The 22344-nt window shown below is 43.7% G+C and overlaps 1 protein-coding gene across 3 annotated transcripts in view; it reads left to right on the forward strand.

The window, feature by feature from the left end:
* Positions 1 to 994: 994 nt before the first annotated feature.
* GPRIN3 (GPRIN family member 3) overlaps positions 995 to 22344 on the forward strand; it is a 480938-nt gene continuing 459588 nt past the window's right edge. For 2 of the 3 annotated variants that reach the window (XM_085635434.1, XM_085635425.1), the window contains exon 1: positions 995 to 1635. The gene's annotated coding sequence lies outside the window, so the exon portion shown is untranslated. Of the gene's footprint in view, positions 1679 to 22344 lie in introns of all 3 variants that reach the window. The other variant, XM_085635444.1, reaches the window with a different exon arrangement.

The following is a 22344-nucleotide window of genomic DNA, read 5'->3' on the forward strand; positions in this document are numbered from 1 at the left end:
TCATGCCGTTCTGCCAGGTGAGCGTTGTAGGCGAAGGGACATCCTTTAAAGAAAGTCATTTTCTCTCAGGATTTCCCTTCTCTTTTTGAAAATTCAGGAGCAGCAACATTGCCATGGTGTCACCGGTGCTTTAAGTGGAAGCATTCTCAATATTATATACAAGCCATAGTTGCTGCTTATTTATCTTATGCAACTAACAAGCATTGACAAAGCCAACAGTCCTGACTTGTTGTGGGTATGATATCACTTGTTGTATCATATATCTGGATGCAATAACAGAAACAGCAAAATACAAGTCAGAGGCACACTATGCTAAGCACAGATTTTAAGCCTAGGTGTTCTATTCCTTGCCCTTAATTACACTGGCCACGCCCCTGTGAGAGACGCCCCCCCCCCCCCACTCCAGTTTTTCCATCCCACTGAAAACCCTGGCCCTTATTATATTTCTCGGGTGGCACTGAATTTTTACTTTCTGCAGTACTGAGCCTGAGCGGCAACAAAGTTATTAGTATTTCCGTGAAGGGCAAGCTAAAAAAACAGAAACACAAACGTGTCGCGTTATTTCGCAAATGGGGCAGGGAAACCTCTACGGCCTTTAAAAAAAATGGTATGCAATTGGAATGGGATATCGTCAAAGAAATTGCAATTTTTACCTGACTACCACCATCTAACTTTTTGATAAAGTAATTTAAATGTCCTTCATTTATTAAATTAAAAAAATACTTAGCAACCTTAGCCCTCGTCTGAATTCCTGGAGCGTTGGAAGAATAGCAGTGGGTTTTTTCAGTGTGGTCTCTGTCACTCGGAGGAGTACCAGGCACACATTACATAGAGCTGTGCAGATGTGGGTGAGGGTGAAGAGAGGCGTGGGCCTCGAGGACTACAGGTGCATTCCAATAAGGCGGCGTTTGTCTGCCTGCTTCCGCTAGAGGGGGATGTGGGACAGAGAGTGGCGCATCCTCCCGCAGTCTCGTATAGTCATACGTTCTAATACTCGTAGACCGAGGGAGAGGGCACGTCCTGCCCAGAAAAACCCACCTGACAGGAGCTCTACCTAGCCGTGCCATGTGAAAGGATGCCTGGATCCCAGCGGGAGAGGCGGGAGAGGTGCCTGCTGCTGTAATCCAAGAAGCACGCGCAGATGCGCAATTCATTCCACTCTCTGAAGAGACGCAGAGGATCAAACGGACGAGAGGATATTTCATTTTTATTTTACAGGATTTTTTACCTGCTGGAGAGTTGCTTTTATATTTTTTGTTCTTCCTCGCTTATTGCTTCGAGGTGTGGATCCCTGGTGATTGGTTTTACCTAATTTATGCCTTTTGCGTTGTGAATTCAGATTACACCAGGGATAAAAACAATGGGCAAGATCTGCGTGCCGTGAATTGAAAGCAGGAGCGAGAGGAGAAGGCAGGAGGCAGGAGGCGAGGCAGCAAGAAGGAGCCGCGCTCCAGGGGGCACACGCGGGCAGAGAAGCATCCCTCCCTGGCTGGCGCCTGTGCTATTTCCGCCTAGCGCCGTGCCAGGTACACACCAGCCTCACTAGTCCAGGCGGCATCACAGACCCGGGGGACTCGGCATGGCGACCACCGACAGCTTCACCGAGAAGTACCAGCTCTTCTTGGCACCTGGAAAGTAAGGAGGCTACCAGAGAACCGATCCTTCCCTGGGGAGGAGGGTGAGCATGCCCATTCCATTCTTGACACCCATGCTTGCCCAGCAGCTCTCCCCTACTTCCCTTTCCGTGCATTCCTGTCACTCGTTCCTTCCACGGGGGGGATTTGTCACCCATTTCTTACTAAGATATATTTGTCACCCCCCCCCCCCCCACACCGTCCCCTCCCCCTTCTGACTCATATGTGTATATCACAATAGGTGGTACTACGGGAAACCCCTGTAGGAAAAAGGTAGTGAGGAGTAAATTGAGGAAGAGTACCACTACCACTGGGCGACGGGAGGAAGCTTCCCTGCCCCCTCTCCTGCCCACCTGCAGCCTTGGGAGCCCGTCCACAGGGGGAGAGGGGGTGCTGGTGCATCGCAGTTACTCGCTGCTCACCCGCCCCTCTCCTCTTCCCTGGATGCGGTGCTTTAAGTCTGCGTTAGTGCCCTCCTTTTTTCTCCCCCCCCCCCCTCCCCCCCACCACACCGTTGGAAGCCTGTACTACGAATGCTTAGTAACCCCGAGGGGGTGGACGGCCCACCTGGTCTATAAACGGAGAACTGTGCTGTGTGTTATCACTACACAGAAAAGCCCCCCCCCCCCCCACACACACACACACAATTTGCATGTCATGAGAGTTGTAATGATGCACCGCAATTCCACAATGGAGGCAGAGAACAGAGGGCTGACTTGTCCCCACCTCTCATTGCTCTGACGAGCCCATGTCACCTGTGATCTCCGAGGAGGGCTTTGAGGGGATGGAACACGTCGTGTGGGGGGAGGGGCGCTGTTGTGGGCATACCTTTGGAATTCATGCGCTGTGGCTGGATCTACGCATGTCCGGTGGCTGTTTGTGTATTTGGGGTCCGGCTTCAACCACTGTCTCTGTTAGAATAATTATTTCCCGCTGTTTGTATCGTAGAACGATTTGCTAGTCTGTTAAATTGTTAATTATGAGAATTAAGAACGGCCACCCTGTGGTAGCAGAACACTGGCCTCTGATAGATTGCGTTGTTGCTACCCGCAGCGCAAAGGCACGTTTCTATGTTATAGTAGCATTAGTTCTTGCTGTTTAGTGTTTTAAGTGTACTAGTCGTTCTGATTCATGCTGCCCCCGAATCTGCTCTGGAGGGCCTGGATGGCAGACCAATGGGTTCACGCGCCTGATGCAGGGATGGGTCTGTGCAGAGTGCGCAGGGCACCTATAGTTTATTTCACAAATAGCTGTCTCAACCTCTCACATTTCTTATCTTTGTGCGAAGAGGATTTGGTTTGGAAACGGGGGAACTTGTTATTTCAGGTCACGTGCGCCACGCAACTGAGGTAGCAAAACGTCACGTAATAAACCCGTATTCCAAATATTCACTTGTGTACAAAGTACCTTATACCTTACATTTATTCTTTAAACAGTCTTAATTTTGGCAGCTGCATTTAATTAAGCACATGGAAAATAATCAATTTGCCCGGGCTCACACAACGAGTCAATGGAGTGCGTTTTGCCTCTGCAGTCCACCAGCAGCCTCTGGCTGATCTTCAACCCTAGACTTCCCTCTCATATCTTTAAGAGTAGCCCCCCTCCCCTTCCACTTCCACTGCCGGAGTCAATATTATGACTCATTTATAGTTCTGGTGCCGTCTTTCCCTTAAACAAAGAGTGCTGGCCGCCTTAGGTTTACCAATGTGCTCTGTTGCTCTTTCTTTCCTCACAGAGGTGTCTCACACCCTTCGAGCTTCTCTTCGCCCATGGCATTTCTACAATCCTTCCCTATCACTGTACCCTTTGTCACCATTTTCTTCTAAAAGGCGTATGCTCAATCGCGAACTGTGAGACCACACCCCCTCTGAAAGGAAATACAAACAACCACGCAGGGCTGGCTTTAGCGCCCAGTGCGACAATAACATTTGGCGCCCCCACGTCCCATGACTGCCTCCTCAGATTCTTTTACTACCACGTGCAAAAGTGCCCCTCATCTCTCCTATCATAAGATATTGCCTAGCACAGCGCCCCCTGAGGTCACAGCTCCCCCCCTTCACAGGTCAGCGCCCAGTGCGACCGCACCAGTCCCACTGCCCTAAAGCCGGCCCTGCAACCACGGGCATCTACTGCCTGATTAGGTCGCATCAGTGAATAGCAGCTTGAGACCTATTGAGGGGCAAGACTTTTGGTTTTGGCACTCCCCATGGTAACTCAGTGAGCAAAACAAAAATGGAAGGCAGAGCCACCCTAAATATTTACCAGTGACTATGGTTATTCAAAGCGTTCCACCCCACACTTTTGCTTTTTCTCTGTAAATCACTTCGAGTGAGACCAATACCTCGAGTGAGGACATTGTCCTGTGCTCTCTGTGTCACAGGCCTTAAACGGCCATTCACTGATTAGGCCATACAAGGCAGACACCTGATTGCCATTGCTTGTGTACCCGTACAGAAGTATTATAGCTTGACAGTTGGGTCTTATCTGGGACTTTTGGAGCAGAATTATTATTGATTTATCATTTGGTTGGTCAATGTTTGCACTGCAACTGCAAAATAACAGTGGTCTGCTCTGGGGCCCAGATGCTGTGCTTAACTAGAACATTCCATCCATCAATTTTTAGGTCGCGCCTAGACATGCTGTATTCAGGTATGGGCTTTAAGCTACGCCCATTTTCTGCCCATATTTTCAATTGACTCCTATTACTGTCCTTTGTAAATGGTGGCTTTTGATTTGTGGATAGGCTTAGTAGTCCCTCCTTAGTACCTCCCTCTCTTCTGTTGTTACCTCCCATGAGGACAGCCCCTCTTACATGTGTCCTTACTCTCTAGGTTTCATTAACAGTTAATAAGTACTCTTTAGTTGATTAATGTCTTGCTGAAGTAGGCATAACATGCTGTCCGGCTTTTGTAACCCGCCCTGGTTTGTAGTTGCTTTACGAGGCACAACATGTTATCCCACTTCTGCAACCCGTGGTGCTGATTAGGAGGTCATTTGTTTAAAGTGTGCTTTACTGTTAAATTTACAAAGGTATGCTTTTAAAAAAAAACGATTTATTAATTTCACTAGCATTCGCAGAACGCCGCACTTTAACTGCACACATTTAAAGCTAAGGCAGGGCATGCTGCAATTGCTTCAAAAGTAAATAAATAGAAAAAAAGGTGTGCGGCTGCCGCATTTGTTTTCTATTTACTTACTTTTGTAGCAATCGCGGTACGCCTTTGCTTTAGCTTTAAACATTTCAAGCTAAAGCACGGCGTGTTTTGACTGCTACAAAAGTAAATTAAAAAAGTGCTGTGGCCGTATGTCCTTTTTTTCTATTTACTTACTTTTGTTACAGTCATGGCACACCGTGTTTTAGCTTTAAACATCTTAAGCTAAAGTGCAGGGTGACACAATTGCTACAAAAGTAAATAAATAGATTTTTTTAAACGGACAGCCGTTGTATTTCTTGTACATTTATTTACTTTTGTAGCAATTGCGGTATGCCACACTTTAGCTTTAAACATTTGAAGTTAAAGCGTGACGTGCCATGATTGCTACAAAAGTAAATACATAGAAAGTAAATGCGGCGGCTGCACACTTTTTTCTATTTTATTTTTTTCAGCGCGCTGCTTCATTTTAATTTTTATTAGGCCACGACAGGATCCTGCCTCGAAGCTTCAATGCTGGCTAATTTCACCCTCCTTATTTACGTTGTTCCCTCCCAGCACCCTCCGAGCACAAATGTAGCGTTTCCCTCATCCTATCCTTTCCCTGTGCATGGAGTGAAGCACCATACATGTCATTATTTGAAGAGGGGGAACATTTAGGCCGTTTTCTACAGGCAAATCACAAGGGCATAACTTTGCGATCAAGCTTTTTAAATATTTCCATCAAGCTTTTTAAATATTTCTGTTATTGCTGCCTCGCCCTGCCCCTAGGCAACTGCCTGCACAGCCTATTCACCCCCACCCCCAATTGGCAGAGTCCGCTCACACCCCAAAGAGGCACTTTCCTATTTGGCTAAGGACAGGAAAGAGCAGTCGAGTTGGCAGTGATGGCTGGAGCGTTCTAACATTCGCGGATGGGATAGAGTAGTGTGCGCTTGACTGCAGCGTTTCCGGCTTCTGATGCTACTGCACTGCTTAGGCAAGGTATGTATTGTGCAGAAAGATGCATGTGTGCCTTTACATGACATGACATGGATTTTATGTCATGCTTGCCAGTGCTGGTGTACATCTGTAATATTTTCCAGACTGTTAATGCAGGATTGTCTTTCTGTAGCTTGTTCTTGTTCATCCTGGGCTCTCCTACTCACTACTTTGGTGTGTGTCTCTCTCTCTCTGTCTATCTTTCTCTTTTCTTCCATCTCGATCTCTCTGCAAGCTTCTGTGCTCCTCCCTCATGTGTTAGCCTCCAGTGCTGCAGCTGTGTCTCTATTCCTAGTGGTAATTCCCCATTCTTAGTCCTGTAGGCAGTGTTGCAGCTGCGTCTCTGTTCCCAGCAGCAATTTCTCATTCTTAGTCCTCTAGACATTGCTGCCAGATGCTTTTCTGGTCCCTGTGGTAATTTCTCATTCTTAGTCCTCTAGGCAGTGCTGCAGCTGTGTCTCTGTTGTATGTAAATGTAAATGTAAATGTATGTGTTTTTTCGTAAAGCGCACTGCTGCCGAGGCGTCGTGGCGCTGTAGACCGCTGGGGAACCCGTCCTGGCATCCCCGGCGAATGTGGGGGGCCGTTGTGGAGATGAGGCAAGCTAATGCCCAGAGTTGCCGAGTGTGATCCCTGGTTAGAGTAGGCACCGAGGCGAGAATTATCGAGTCCGCTGGCCCTGGTCCACGACCCTGCCGCGTCGGGAATTGAACCCTGGTCCCGGGCTTTCCTCTGCTTCCGGGTCTGCTGCCTCTAACCAGTGAGCCACACTACTCCACCTGTTCATACATCCACTACACTCCAAACCAAAACCCATAGATAAAAGACATCGTCATTTACAACACCAATAGCTCTAACTCTGACAAATGCAAGACCTATTGCATTGCAAATGCTTGTTGTTTTTCTCAGTGAGTCATCCTAAATCAGGGACATGCTAACTTGTGGGTCCTACGACTCACTGTGCCCCATTTTGCGGAAGCTCCACAACGCTGAAAGCTGCCTGAATCCCTCGGGGTTCTGCGCCAAATGCATGTGGCTTGGTGGTTGAGGATGAATTGCCCTTTTTGCGGCAGGACCAAGATTGTATTGCATGTGGTTGGTCCCTGTGTATTGTGACACAGTGAGCGAAAAAACATAGGAGCGGAGCACAGCCATAACACTTATTTATCAGTGGCTGTAACTAATTCAAACATTTCAGCCATCATTTTTTCAGTTTTTTTCCTTTTCTTTATTGACAGATCAAACACAATAGTTCATCAACGAGATCAAAGTTAGAACTCATCATACACATTTATTTCTATTTCCTTCTCTATCAGTTAATTTGGTTTTGCAAAAGCAAAACGAATTATTTGCCAGTATGTCATTTTTGATCTCAATGTATCCTGTCTACATTGGCAATCTTCTCTCAGTTGAATGCTACATTTATGTAAACCACTATGACCTCTGAATGGGCTTAGTGTGCACCATTTAAAACTACCTATCAATATATTAATTTGCTTCCCTTTAGACAAAATGTACTTCTTTGCTTTTGCTACGGCACAGAAAGTCAGGAACGGAAATGGAGCAAGATTACAAGGTTCTAACGCACATTTAATTGGGTTTAATAGGCTTCTATTTAATTTCTTTTGTGTTTTATTTTGAGGCAGTGTAAACTAATTTTGGTATTTTGCCTACATGAGAGCATTGGTTTTGCTGCTGCATTGCAACACTTACCACTGCGAGAACATCTACAGCAAAGCTGAACTCTTCTGAGTTATACAAGATGGTGCTAAATAGCATCCTGTTGCACACTCCTTATTTATTTATTTAGGTGTTTTATGAATTGACAGCATTTCATCTGGTGGCCACTTCACATACGTCCTATGGATTCTGCCCAGTAACAAAGAATGGCTTCCTAGGAAATAGGCCTAAACGGTCAATGGATCAGTTCTTTGGACGAGGTTGTACTACTGAATATCGAGCCCAAGAATATCGACATACAAAAATATAGTGCACAGAATATCGAGGGAGAAAATATAGAATGGTACGTGCATATAGGGAGGTATAGATTTACTATTTTAAGCTCCAAATCTACTTACTTTGACGAAATATGTGAATATATATCACCAAGGTACATGTATGTGAATTTAGGTTTTGCACCTCTATATATGTATACCTTTCATTATTTTGCAATCAACACTTTGTCCTCGATATGTGCAGTGCATGTCTCTATACAAGGGATTCAATATTCAGGGTGCACATATTCGGGGGATGAGTTACATGACATCAAGAGTGTGGTGGTTGGAAGGGTATAGGGAGGCCCACACATAATCTTGCTACCTAGAGAACACTTCCTTGAAGAGGCGCGTCTTTAAGGCTTTATTAAGGGCTGTGACAGGATTGGTTTCTCAGGTGTGGGTTCAAGACATCCCAGAAATATTGGCACTGTTATCTATGGTTCTTTCTGTTTCCTTTTTTGTTTGAATGTGAATTGGGTACCAGATCAGGATTTTCACCCCTGAGGTTGTAACCAGAGGTGTAATGGTTCACCGTTGCCGGCAGTTTTTTTTAGACTATACCAAAAGAGATAGGAAGACCTCCTCTTCCACCGGGAATCAAAAACCTGTAATAAATAGGATTCCTGCCTTTCCAGACAGGATCGTTTAATTCCCATGTTTAGCTTTAAAGAAGGAACAATATCCATTTTTAAAAGGACTCTCTCCTACACAATAACGTGAGGCTTGCTTTATCATTGAATCCTCATTCTTGGAGAGAGCACTTTTGTTTTACTAAAATGCAGATTTTATGGGATCCTGGGAAAAGTTAGAAATGCCTGTTGGTGATATTCTTGTTTGTTTACTAGTCTAAGGGCACCCATTGCAGATTAAAAACAACAGAGACGTAATTGGAGCATGTCTGTGCTCTTACATCCATCTCCTCTAAATGTTTCAGCTGGTTATAAACTGCCCCATAGTTTATTCGGCTGTCATCGGAGCCAGCTAAATCCCGATCAATGCCTTAATTAATAAAGGTAGATTCTTTTAACTATACTCAGACGTGTAGAGCATGATCTCACCCCAAGCACACATTCACATTCCCTGAATTTACGGATAGTAATGTTGCTAGAAGTTCTAGAATGACTCTGTATGTTCACGTATTTAGCGAGAGCGCATTTTTAGCCCATAAGATGTTAAAGGGTGGCTGGAACCCGCAGACCTCTGCACCTATTTTCTGGTTTCCATAACATTCTAAAGTTATGGGAACAGGAAAATAGGTTTAGAGCCAGGGTGGAACCCTTATAATAGGTGTGACGCTGCCACCAACGTAGAGTTGTAGCTCACTAACAACTTTGGTGCCATTTGATTAATCTGCAGAAACTTTCCAAAAATAATTTCATCCACCTCAGCTTCAACTTGGAAAGTTTTGTGCTGATCCATCAAGCAGGGGCAAAGAAAAGTGGGGTCCCAAAAGTGAAATTTCCAATGTTAATTTCGGTAGGAAAACTTGCTCAACTTAATAGAAAAATTGGCTCAAGGGAATTAACCTAAATTTTGCAGTAAGTTAGATCTTTGTGGGGAATGTGAGGGGCTCAGGTTGGACTTGAAGGGGTTAAACAGTTAGGTATATCAGGCCGTTTGGGTCCAGAATTCTGATTGGCTGGGCACAACATGAACACTATGTTGTGGTAGCCAATACAAGTCTCCTGACAATGTGTCCTGACAATGAATTAAAAAAAATATATAAGGGGACAGGGTAAGCACATCCTGAACCCCAAGGACACGCGGGGCAGGAGGGTCAACATGATTGGCTGGCCACAAAATGAACAACATGTTGTGTCAGCTAATGTAGTACTCGGGACCTGGCTCCCATTGATATGTAATGTAGTGGATTGCAGATTTTGAGGGTCACAAAAAGGAGCACACATAAATGGTTGAAACAGATTGCATTCACAATGAAAATATTTTGTTGATGAAATTTTACTCATTTTAGAAATTCTGTGAATTCTCTGGTGATTTTACCCTGTGAAAACTGCTGCTGCTGGGGTTTGATGGACTATGTTTGAAAGAAAACAGTTTTCTCTAATTATTTTCCCAAGAAGGATATGGAAGATGCTTCGCGAGCTAAAATTTCACACTATCTTTCTCAGCCATGTGAGAATACAGTCTGGCACTCTGAGTAAAACATGCACTTTCAACAGCTGCATCAGCTAGTAAGGTGGTTGCCCAGTGTTCTGCAGTTTCCCGCAATAGTCTAATGAACAAATGGCATCCTAGATAACATTCTGTATTTATGACAATAGTGTGGCACACCTGAACGCCATCTTGATGGAATCAAAGTTGTAAAACAGAAATAATTTTCTATAGAGGATACTGCAGAAAATGAAGAAAAAAGGATTCCTTTTTGTCATAGAAATTATGGTTAGTACTCTAGGAAGCTAAAATGAGACTTATTTTCTATGAGTTCTCAAATATCTACCTCAACGATGTCAATAAGACACTCTGACATGAAGACTGAAAAAATAGTTTCAACACAAGCCGCGGTCTTAGGGTTAACTCCCTAGTGAACAATCGCAGCATCACCACACAGTTCTACTGAACAACTACATTTCTAACGTTCTGTATTTATTAAAAAGAGCGACATGTCTTAACATCATCTTAATGTAATCAAAGCTGTAAAATGGTAAGGAATATCCTAAAGAAGGTATTACAGTAAATAAACAAAATGAGGGGGTTCTTTCTTTTGTATAAATTATGGTTAGTGCTCTAGAAAGCTAAAATGAGGACACATTTTGAATGAGTTCGCAAATATCTACCTCAACCATGTTAGTAAAACACTCTGACATGCAGACTGAAACAGACTTTCAACACCAGGAGCAGACTGGCAGTTAACTCCCCAGTGATCAATCACAGCACCACCACAGAGTTCTACTGAACAACTAGAGTGCTAACATTCTGTCTTCATGACTAAAGGTGGCATGCCTGAACACCATCTTGATATAACCAAAGCTGTAAAACTGAAAGGAATTTGCTGCAGAGAATACGGCATTAAATAAACAAAATGAGGAGGTTCATTTTGTCATTTAAATTATGGTTAGTGCTCTAGAAATCTAAAATGAGGGCACTTTTTAAAAAATCAGTTCTCAAATATTTTCCTCATCCATTTCAGTACTACATTCTGGCATGCATAGTGAAACATGTACGTCCAACACCAGCAGCACGCTGCCAGTTAAATCCCCAGTAATAAACTGCTGTATCACCATAGAGTTCAAAGGAACAACAAGAGCACTAACATTTTGTATTCAAGACAAAAGGGAGGTACTCCTGATCACCATATTGCTGGAGTAAGGTCTGTTGATTTCAAAGCCTTTCCTGAGGAGCCGGCTGAAGCCAATGAACAGTGGGATAGTAATGAAATTATGAAACCAGAGGGTTAAAAAAGTGAGAGGATGTATGGGCTTTTGGAAATTTGAGGCACAATGTATTTGTAAAGAGGCTAAAAATAGTTAAAAAGAAACCCGTCTGCACAAGTATAATATCCCCTTTCCATATCTGTTTACTCAGCCAAACCAGCTTCTCAGTAGTCAAAGAGCTTCCTAATTTTAAAAATAGTAACATTTTGTCCAAACACTGCATTCATCCACATCAGCACTTAGGCTCCAGCAAAGCTCGCATCCAACCCATCAAACCTCCAGCCATCCGTAGAACAAATTAGACCCTGGGCTTACCTTTGGCCAGGGTCTGCAGCCACTCGTCCACAAGCAGCCAACCCCCACTATGCAAAGACGTGGCCATAGGATTGAATCTTGCTAGGTCCATTCAGAGTTTCATACTTCCGAGGTTGGTAAAATTAGAATAATTGAGTTGGGTAACCACAAACATCTAACATTGGGTGAAAAGACCTCCTTTAGGGTGAACTTTGTGCTCTTCAAACACACATTATATTGTTATTTTACACACACTGCCATGTCAGCCGGTGACTTTCAGCCCTCAGTTTGATAACAGGCCTGCGGGGGTGTTTGCAGCTCATTTTGTTTCAATTATATTAATGGGCTCCAAAGAACAGAGCACCAGCCTCCTCTGGCAAAAAGCTCATGCGAGTCTGCACCTGAGGGACCCTGTACTCGCTGCTCAGGGTGGAATAATGGGACGAATGTACATACCTTTAGAACAGTGCTTTCCATATATAGTTTTTTTTCCAAATCGCTATTTCGTAATCCCTATTCTAAATATAGGGAACATTTATTTTTTAAATTAGCATTTCCTAGTGGGTCACACATAGACCTCCTCATGAATATTCATGAGATATGTCTCACTTATGAGTCGCTGTCATCACACAGATGATGGTCTGCTTTAGCTAACAGACCACCATGTTTGTGATTGGTTTCTAATATAGCGATATTTTTCATGCATCCCATTTCCCTTAAAGGGAAAGCGGCTATGTTTCGAAAGAAAAGTTTTTTTTTAGGTTTTTTTTTAAGAAGACTAAGTGGTGCCGTGGACCAGTGCCTCCCCTAAAACAAAGGCGGAGAGGTCAGAGGTCCCAAAGAGACCCTTTCCCTTTTGCGAATGGGTTGCCACTACATGCTTGTAGTTGGTAAAGTATTCAAGCTCAAATTTTATGACCAAATTTCTGTCGCAAAACAATAATACATACCATTCCCGATTCTGTATTTGAAAGGCATGCCCCTTCCAAATTCCAAATCGATATTTGGTTACAAACACATATTGAGATTCTGCAAAGTGTTACCAAATTGCAGTTTGGGTTTCATACATCCCAAAATAATTATTTACGTTAGCAAACAGCCTGATTCTGCGAATTGGCCCTTTGTGAATGCATAAAAGCTCAGTATATCTGGCCCTATATGGCGTCGGAGGAAGTAGCTCTTAGAGAAGCAGTCTATGGTTCTAATCACCAAATACTCTTGCCTTTTAGTTCCCGCCTAACTAAAGCGTTGTTTGAATGTTCGGCACAAAATGTGTGCTTTAATTCTTAACTTCAAATAGGGGGAAGAGGGCTTTTTGACAAATCATTGAAGAGATGGAAATTCCAGGGCAGACTCGATTTTATTAAACAGCTAACTAATGGCAATGTGCTTTCCTAAAAGCAGCACAGCATGGTTAAAACCGCGGCAATAATTAATAGTCTGTCTTTTTATTGATAGCTCTTTTTGTAAACATCAGCAATATTTCATAGTAAGTAATTTATTTATAGCTCGTTATATCACACTTAAATCCCTTTAAATAATATATACCATTACACAAATGTCACTTTACCAACATGGGAAGGATGAAAAGTCAAATCTGCCCCACCAGGATTCATACTTTTCACCTGCACACCGCTTCAGCATTATTACAGTTCCTTTATGTCCCAACAAATGAAATATATTGTTACAGAATTTTTAACGTGTTTTTTTAAAGTTGTATTAGGGTGTATTAGTTTGTACACCATAGAGGTTGGTAGTGCTTCTTAAACAATTCTTAATATTTGCACGGATGGTACGAATAACTGCACATTTCCTTTGAATAATAGATTGCGGCTAGTTTTTAGAGCTTTGGATATCCTTTATGATTGTTAGATATTTTTGTGGGGCGTTCTATATTTATGTGAATACAATGGTAAATCAGAATTTTATCACATTTTTATGTATGTAATTTTGAGATTTCATGTGGACCTCCTCGGCATTCTGTAACATAGATAAAGATAAACTTGAAACTTGATTGTGGCAATAAATAATAGCCTGTATTTTTATTGATAGCTCTTTCTGTAGACATCAGCAATAATTCATAGTATGTTTTCTACGTATCACTCTTTATATCACACTTAAATCCCTTTAAATAATATATACCATTTCACAAATATCACTGTGCCAACATGGGAAGGATGAAAAGTAAAATCTGCCCAACCAGGATTCATACTTTTCACCCATAGACCTTGACTGTTTCAGCATGTTTCTTTCATCTCGCTGTGACAGCCGTATACTCTCCTCAGCAACTAACAATTAGAATAGCTGTAAACCAGATGTCTGTCTGTACAAATATAAATACAGTCTATTAACAATTTGCTATTCTTACGTTATCCAATAACACCAGTCACTGGGATGTAGTTATCACACGGTTGACCCTTTTCCGACGCTCACTGGCCCTGCCCCCATTGCATGTAGCATCACAGTTCGCATACTTTTTTTAATGCACTTCTTCCACTGCCCCAAACCCTTTAGAGGGGCCCCATTCCGCCCTAGGACAATATACATCTGTGAGAAACGGAAGACTCACATTTTGGAGGGGGCGGGGCATCATTTAACGTTACGCCACTGTGTCTTGCAACTCCCTTCCTTCCAGTAGTAAATATTCACTGGTACAAAGCCTTGTGTGAGTCTGCTGAAATTCTTTGCTCTACTTTTCATTCTCAAATACTAATTGCCATAGCAACCATGATGTCTGGCAGTCAGCACTTATCGCTACTACGATGTGTTCTGTTCGTGGAGGGTAGGAGACATGAGCTCGCCACAACAGACGGCATAGATGCATTTGATGCCTCCATACTGTTCAACTCTGTGTGATGGTGGCCAAGGGTCTGTTGATATCGGCTACATTTTCCTATGCAGAATTTGGGAGAGTGTGTGTGTGTGTGTGGGGGGGAGGGCGGTGGCTGGTTTCAACTGACTGGTAGAACAACAAGCGTCCTAGAAAGCCGTGGCCTTTGTAAACATTAATCAAAAGCAAGAAGGCTTGAAATATACATTTTCCAGTTGTAAATAAATTGAAACTCTTCCCTTCAGTTGTTCACCCGTCATCCTTAGAATGCCATGTCAGGCAGCCATTTTCTTTTTGCCACCGATTTGTCGAAATGTGTGGGTGATGGCCAGTGGCGTAACAAAAGTTTAAGAGGCCCCCCTGCAATATACACAGAGGGGCCCCCGCTTCAGATTTAATCCGGAGCGATCAGACCTGAGTACTGTGCTGAGGGGGCCTACTGCAGCTCAGGCCCCCCCCCGCACCAGGGTGGATGCGGGTGCCTGTGTTGCGCCCCTGGTGATGGTGGTCCTAAGCCTGGTGATATCGGCAACATTTTTCTATGGAGAATTGTGTGTGTGGGAGACAGGAGGGCTTGGAGTAATGGCTAGTTTTCACTGACTGGCTGAACTAGAAGAGGCATGGGAAGTCGAGCATTCATGAAAATTTAATCAAAAGCAAGAAGGCTTGAAATGTATATATATTTCAAATTGTAAATAAAGTGGAGCTGTTCTTTGCAGTGTCCTTGGCGATTCGCTTCACAGCCGTCAGGCAGCCATTTTCTTTTTGCCACAGATTTGTCGGAATGTGGTGTTGGCAAGTTGTCAGCATGTGTTGTTGGCAAGTTATGTTGGAATCAGGCTGGCCTTTGGTCAGACCCGGAGGATTTCAAATTTGTTCCCCTTACCGCCACCTTGAATGCAAAAAAGAGACACAAAGTGCAAATAATTTAATGCTTTGGCTTTTCAAGTACATAGGGGAGAGGAGTTGGCCTAACGGCTAGGTCGATCGACCTCAAATCGGAGGAACTGGGTTCGAGTCTCGGCAATGACGCTGAACATCCTGCAAATCACGTAATCTCCCTGTGCCTAACAAAAATTAATGTGTCCTCATGTAATGCAACTGGTACTATGTAAAGCGCTCTGATACCCGATTCGGGTCAACTTCGTGCTATATAAAACTCCGTTAAAAAATAAAATTAAAAAATACATGTTTTCTTTGCATCCTGGAACTTGCATAATTTTGTAAACACTATTTGACCAGAAAGATATAATTTTTTTCACATTAGAAAACAATAATTAGGAGGTAGGGTTCGGCTGCTCTAGACTGAGACCTTCACTGCCTGGCTCAGTAGCTGTCCTGTCCAATTTCATCCACCCCTATCCCCACCGCTGCTAAATAAAATGTGACAACAGGGGCCTTTCCTATTCTTTGCTCAGGCTCTGGCTGATTAGACAAACTTTCTCACTCCTCCCTTACCTGAATCACCGATAACGCCGCTCATTAAAGCCTGCATCAAATTCTAGAAGGTTTAAAGGAAATGGGAGGGAGAGAGAGTGCTAAACAGGGGCACCTGCAGCACGCTCAAGGAAAAAAAAGAATGATTAATTGCAGTGTGGGCTGAATCACTGGAGCAAGCCAGAAGAAGACTGCTGCCTGATGAGCTGTATGCCATGAGAAGGTGGGCGCCCCGGGCGTGTTCCTAGCTCACCCATCCTAAAAAATGCCCCTGGTTGGAATTTAGGGGAAAGCATGACATTACGCCAGTTCATACTGCATTAGGGGCATATTATCAAGGGCCATTTCACTGCTTTTTTGGCTTTTAAAAACAAAAAAGCAGTAAAAATGACATCGCTCTATCTACAAGGAGATGCTAACATGCATTAGGGCATGTTAGCACCCGTTTTCCCCGACGCCTTGCTTTGCATCTCTAATGAGACGCAAAGTGGGTGTCACTGGGCAGTACTCCTTGTAAATTATCGCTGATGTGCACATTGCAATATTTACAAGGAGGCCCATGCATTTTTGCAGAAGTTCGTTTGTTTTCGCCAAAAACTAACGTCTGCTAAAATGCTGACTTACGTATACTTAACATTGGGTGTGGATTATGCTGATACGACCGCAGGGTCGTATCAGCAAGGTTATCGCCGTTTTCCATGGAACATCGCTGAAAAACCAGCGATGTTTCATGGAAAACACCCTTATTGCTGGAAAATTATCGCCATTGCGCCCTGCGTTGTTGATACAGTGATAGCATGGCGATAATTTCCAGCGATAGCCGGCGATAAATAATTTCTCGCTAAGAGCGTCCAGCGATAATTATCGCTGCCGCTTGATAATATGCCCCTGAGTTCTTCTGCTCCAAACGTACTAAATGCAGTGTTTGGAACCAGAACAAGGTGCATATGACCTTATCCTGCTGCAGGGCTTAACTTATATTATACCTCATTGCTTGCAATGTGCCCATTTGACATTTCTAGAACAATAACGCAAACAACCTGATAATTTAACCTAATATAACCTAATTTATGTGACCAAAAGCATCTGTTTAAAACTGTGATGATTGCATTGTTTTGGCTCAGTATGGCGAACCGTCTCCAAATCCCAAAGAGCAAGCTTCAGTGACTCTCTGAGGCGGACACAGGGCTGACTCCAGGAGGGTAGGACAAAGATACAAAATAGGACCGGGCACAAAAATAAAAGTGGCACCCCATTAGTGAATTGGATAGCTATAAAAGTGGCCCGTGTTTGTAAATGGGGCAGTTTTGAACATGTAAAAGACACGCTGTGTAAGTGTTTAGCAAGGTGTGGAAGACTGCATGGATTTGAGCTTTCTGCAGGCAAAGTTTGTGGTAATATCAGGAAAAGCAACAGTAAAATTAGCCCCACAGACCATAAAACATGCCCACAAACAGCCAAAAAACTTCAACACACTGACCAGTCAGTCCAGCTCATCAGGCACTGCCTGGCTTCCCTATAAGCAAGTCCAACCCTAGAGTCTGGAGGATGCCAGGAGTGTAGTTATGGATAGTGCCGCAGGTGCAGTAATACTAGGACCCTGGGAGCTCTCTGCACCCCAATTCTGGCTGGATTTCATGACTTCAACAGAGGGGTAGGAGGCCTATTTTCCGTGCTTGCATTAACATTCCTAGCACCCTAGCTATGTTTCATAATAAAAGCATCATTGTGTTACTATCGAGCTGTAGCTAGAGAATGCCATACTCAAGTCAAATATGCAAGCAAAAAATGGCCAGCAGCCCATCTTCATATGTAAAAATACTCCTTCACTTGTTAAGTAGTAATGGCGTGACTGCATGAATGACAAAGAGTCGCTTGCGCACTTCATCATGCAGCATTTTTTTGGGTCTCGAACATGCACCTATTTGTTTATGGATCGCTTCTTTCAGTTGCTCAGATGGGATAGCAATAACTGATACAGTGGACACAAGTGATTAAAAAAAAACTGGTCTCAACGTCTACTTCTAAAGGTTTGGAAGAGTGGACCGACCTAACAACCAATATCCAAAGATTAGCCATCTCTAATCTGCTGTCAGCCCCCTTCAGTTCAAAAAGTGGAAACCTGGACCTCATTGGCAGGCCCATAACCCCTTGCAAAGTGAGAGCTGAAGATAATAATCAGCAAACGGTGTATGTACATTACCTGCAGTAGCGGCCCGTGTAGGGAGTGCCGTGGTGGGGTGGGGGGGTAGTAAACTCCGGCTCATGGGCGACCGGAGTAATGTAAACAAATAAATAAATAAAACGAATTTTGTTGCGCGCGCTGAAACGCCAAAAGCATTTCAGCACACGTAATAACATTTGTTTTATTTATTTATTTGTTTACATTACTCGGGGCGGCAGTGAGCCGAAGTTTACTACCCCACACCCTGCCCCTCCCCTGCCCCACCCCACCGCCCCGCAGCACCCTCCACGGGCCGCTACTGATTACCTGACCTTTTCAGCATCCTCCTTGCCACCTCTAGGGTGATCAACACCTTCGACGTCATTACTGATATGTTATGTTTTTTTAAAATTTCTTTCAGTTTTCTACAGCACTAACTTAGCCCAAGGGCATTAGCGCACTTTACCTGAGCACCAAATTACTTTATACAAGGTCAGATCCTTTTTTCTCAAACAGGGGAGATGAGGTGATTTTCCCAGAATCACAGTATGTTGTGCTGACACTGAGACTTGAACCTGGTTCTCTAGTTCCAAAATTGCCAGTTATGGCCCCTTATGCTACATTTCCTCCCTCTTTCCAGTCATGGACCTTTGTGTGATAACAATGCATTATGGGTATTGTGACCTTGTTATGCTTCCATGGAACTAATTAAACTAACACCGGGGCCACTGGAATTATGGATTTGGCACATTTTCCACATAATCCATCATCTGTTCCAAAATCTGCTTATTTTATCAAAAATAAAACTTGTTTCTAACTCAGATATAAAGTTACTAAGGCGCAGCTAGACACATTGTCGAACAGTGGTAGGCCGTGTACAAAGGTTGATTATTAACAGTTCTGCTGATTAGTGCTGTTTTGTGGTATTAAAATGGCACTAATGAAGAAAGACTTTGTTCAGACACTGTTAAAAAGTGGAAAGATTGCAAAGTAATGATCACAAAATGTGCTGCATTACCCTGAATAATTTGCCTTTCTTGCTGCATAATTTAGTCAACCCTTCCCCATAATTTGGACCTCCTGTGCTCCATAATTCCAGTGGCTGTGACTAAAACACCTGGGGCCCTACCAGGTATGGGGCTCATTTTCCCATTTTGCGCACCAGCGCACCTTCAAACAGGTGTGGTGGGTGCAAACAGGGAAAGTGCGCCCTAATAGTTTGAATATGCTGCCCTCAGAATAGACGTGAACATGTGCTGCCCTGGGGGAAGCGTATTCAAGGGAAACATGGAGGCGCTGCTTCAAAGCCACTCTGTGTTTTACTGTGCAGGTGGCACCCGCCTGCTCTTTAACCCCTTCAGCGCTGCGCGGATTCCCCCGCGGTGCTGAAGGGTTCGAGCGCGGGCGGGGCCATGACGGAACGGTTCCGTCATGAGCACAGCTCAACCGATGCTCATGACGGAACCGTTCCGTCATGGGCATGGAAGGGGTTAAAGAGGGAAGAGAGATCCCCTTGGAGGCGGGTGTAGGTAGTGACTGCACTTGACCCCCTCCAGAGGACTATCATCAAGGGGCACACTGACTGCTTCTTTACCTCTGCGCCCGCATCCATAATTCCTGTCCTGAAGAGACCCCGTATCGCGAGAGGGTCCAAACGTTGTTGACTTTACAAAAAGAGAGCCTAAGAAAAGACACAAATAAAACTTATTGTATTATAACTGCCATGAGCTCCTCTTTTTATTACTACCAATAACCACTTCCTTCGCCTTTTTCACTTTAAAAATTCTTCCTACACCACCGTTAGGTTATGGTCACTCCACTGGGGCTCACCAACTCACTTTCAAATTGTACATAATGTATATACTTTAAAAGTTTCTTTCTTTGAAATACCTTCTGTGTAACTTATGGGGACTTATGATTGCTGAGATTACAAAATAAATTACACTCACTTCGGCTGAAGTGAGTGCCACTGAGATATATTGTCTTGTGGGCTTCTATACCTATGGAATACTGTTAAACTGAATCCAATTAAGGTCTCATCATATATCCCTTGTCTTTGTTTTTGATTAATTCAAGCAAGTCACACTTTCTTGCAGAGTGCATATTGTCTTTTACAAAAGAGTTCCTTGTCAACATTGTGTTTTTGCTTATACGCATCCATAATTGGACGCGGGCGCAGAAGTAGACTCCCTCATTTGCATGGGGCCACACCCCCATGCAAATGAGGGAATACCCTCGAGATAGTGCTGGCACAACATATGTGTTAGTGCTAACTATATAACAGAAGGGGTCACACATGCATGTGCTGCTTTTTCTGTAACACCAAAGTGCCCTGAGGGAACAAAAAGCAGACGTAAAGCCCGTTGGCACTTGGGGCACTTCTGTAATAGGGCCTGGAAACTAGAGGTGGGCGAGATACTGAAAGCTCGAGTCAGGCTCGGGCCTGAAGCCTGGCTCTGGCTCAGCTCAAGGTCTGTTGGAACCTCAAGCCCATAATGAGACGAGATTTCATGTGGCTTCTGCCTGCCTCCCTTCTTCCACCCAGGATGTGGCCCAAAGGCCAATGCAGCTGGTTTTGGAACTGGGGAGCCAGGTTTGAGTCTCAGTGTCAGACCAACATCCTGTGATTCTTGGCATTTCACCTAATCTCCCCATGCAAACAATGAAGGTAACTGCTGCTCATGTAAAGCACTCTAAGTTCACACTATAGAAAATATGAAGAGAAGTGAAACCAGAGCTTCAACATAAGGAAGGACTAATAGATACACATTTACTGGTGAATTTGCACAAAGTTAATTCAGAAAACCTGTACAAATTGCAGTTTCCCCAATTAAATTGTGTGATCTTCGGCAAAATTCTATTTCACAAAAACTCTTTTTTCTTCATCATCGCCTATGAAAGCACTTTCAATTATATGAGTTCAGAATATGATCCGTACAAAAACCTATTGTTTGATTCAATAGACTATAATGTTGCTCCATAATAATCTGTTATGTTATGCTATGTTATGTTAATTTGTAGAGTGGGTCTAATCACCTGTGAGGTTATCCAGGCTCTGAGTAGGACAGGCATGAGCGGGTAGGAGGAGATCATGCCTATTCATCTGGACGAGCCATTTCTTGAGGTTCCTTCAAAACTCCATGAGGGAGAGGGAGAATCTGAGGTGCTTTGGAAGGTCGCTCCAGGTCTTGGCTTCGAGGTATGAGAAAGAGCGTCCTCTGACTCAGATCTTCTCGATGCAAGGGAGGTGTGCTCTTGCCTGGGACACAAATCGAAGGTATCTGGCTTTGTCGGCGTGGGTAAGTGGCTTAGACTTACATCTTTCCTGGACTGGGAGCCAATGCAGATTGTTAAACTGTGGAGAGATGTAGTATTTTTGTCAGATGTTCAGGATGAGTCTGGCTGCAGAGTTCTGGGTGGTTTGAAGTTGGCGTCGGACATGGGCTGGGATTCTGATGTAGAGGGCATTTCTTTAATCAAGTCTACTTGTGATAAGAGCATGGGTGAACAAAAGGAGATGATGGGCGGAACGCTGACATTTTTCAGACACTCACCCCCAGTCACAGATCTGGGTTGACATCATCATCCTTCTTTAGCTCACTTCACCACCTCAGTTCAGACACATCTATATGCAAATCAGTCTTGACCCTGTTCCTCATGGGAACAGTACAGCCCGAACTGCCAAGCCAGGGGCCCGATTCACAGAAGTAATCTGAGACAAAATCCTAAACTTACTACTTTTGGTATTCACAGAAAGCATTTAATAGTAGTAAAGTTAGGATTTTGTCTTAAGTCTGTCTTAACTCTGTACTAAGTTTGTCTTAAGTTTGTCTTAAGTCTGTCTTAAGTCTGTCTTAAGACAAAATTCTAACTTTACTACTACTAAATGCCTTCTGTGAATACCAAAAGTAGTAAGTTTATGATTTTGTCTCAGATTAGTTCTGTGAATCGGCCCCCAGGTCTTTACTGAACGGGAAACAAGCATCCTCGGATCGGTTTCTGGCTAATCAGCCATCATCAGCCAGGCTAGCTTGAATCCAGGGGCAAAGTGAGCAAGGGACCCACGTCTGGGCATACCCTGCCAACTTAGGGCGAACAAAGCAAACACAAGGAGATGATGGGCGGAACGCTGAAACTTTTCAGACACTCACCCCCAGTCACAGATCCGAGTTGAATCCATCATCGTTCTTTAGCTCACTTTGCCACCTCGGTTCAGACACAGCTATATGCAAATCAGTCTTGACCCTGTTCCTCATGGGAACAGTACAGCCCAAACTGCCAAGCCAGGGGCCCGATTCACAGAAGTAATCTGAGACAAAATCCTAAACTTACTACTTTTGGTATTCACAGAAAGCATTTAATAGTAGTAAAGTTAGGATTTTGTCTTAAGTCTGTCTTAAGTCTGTCTTAAGTCTGTCCTAAGTTTGTCTTAAGTTTGTCTTAAGTCTGTCTTAAGTCTGGCT

The sequence above is a fragment of the Triturus cristatus genome, chromosome 2_1 (genome assembly GCF_964204655.1).
Source record: "Triturus cristatus chromosome 2_1, aTriCri1.1, whole genome shotgun sequence".
Lineage (NCBI taxonomy): Eukaryota > Metazoa > Chordata > Amphibia > Caudata > Salamandridae > Triturus > Triturus cristatus.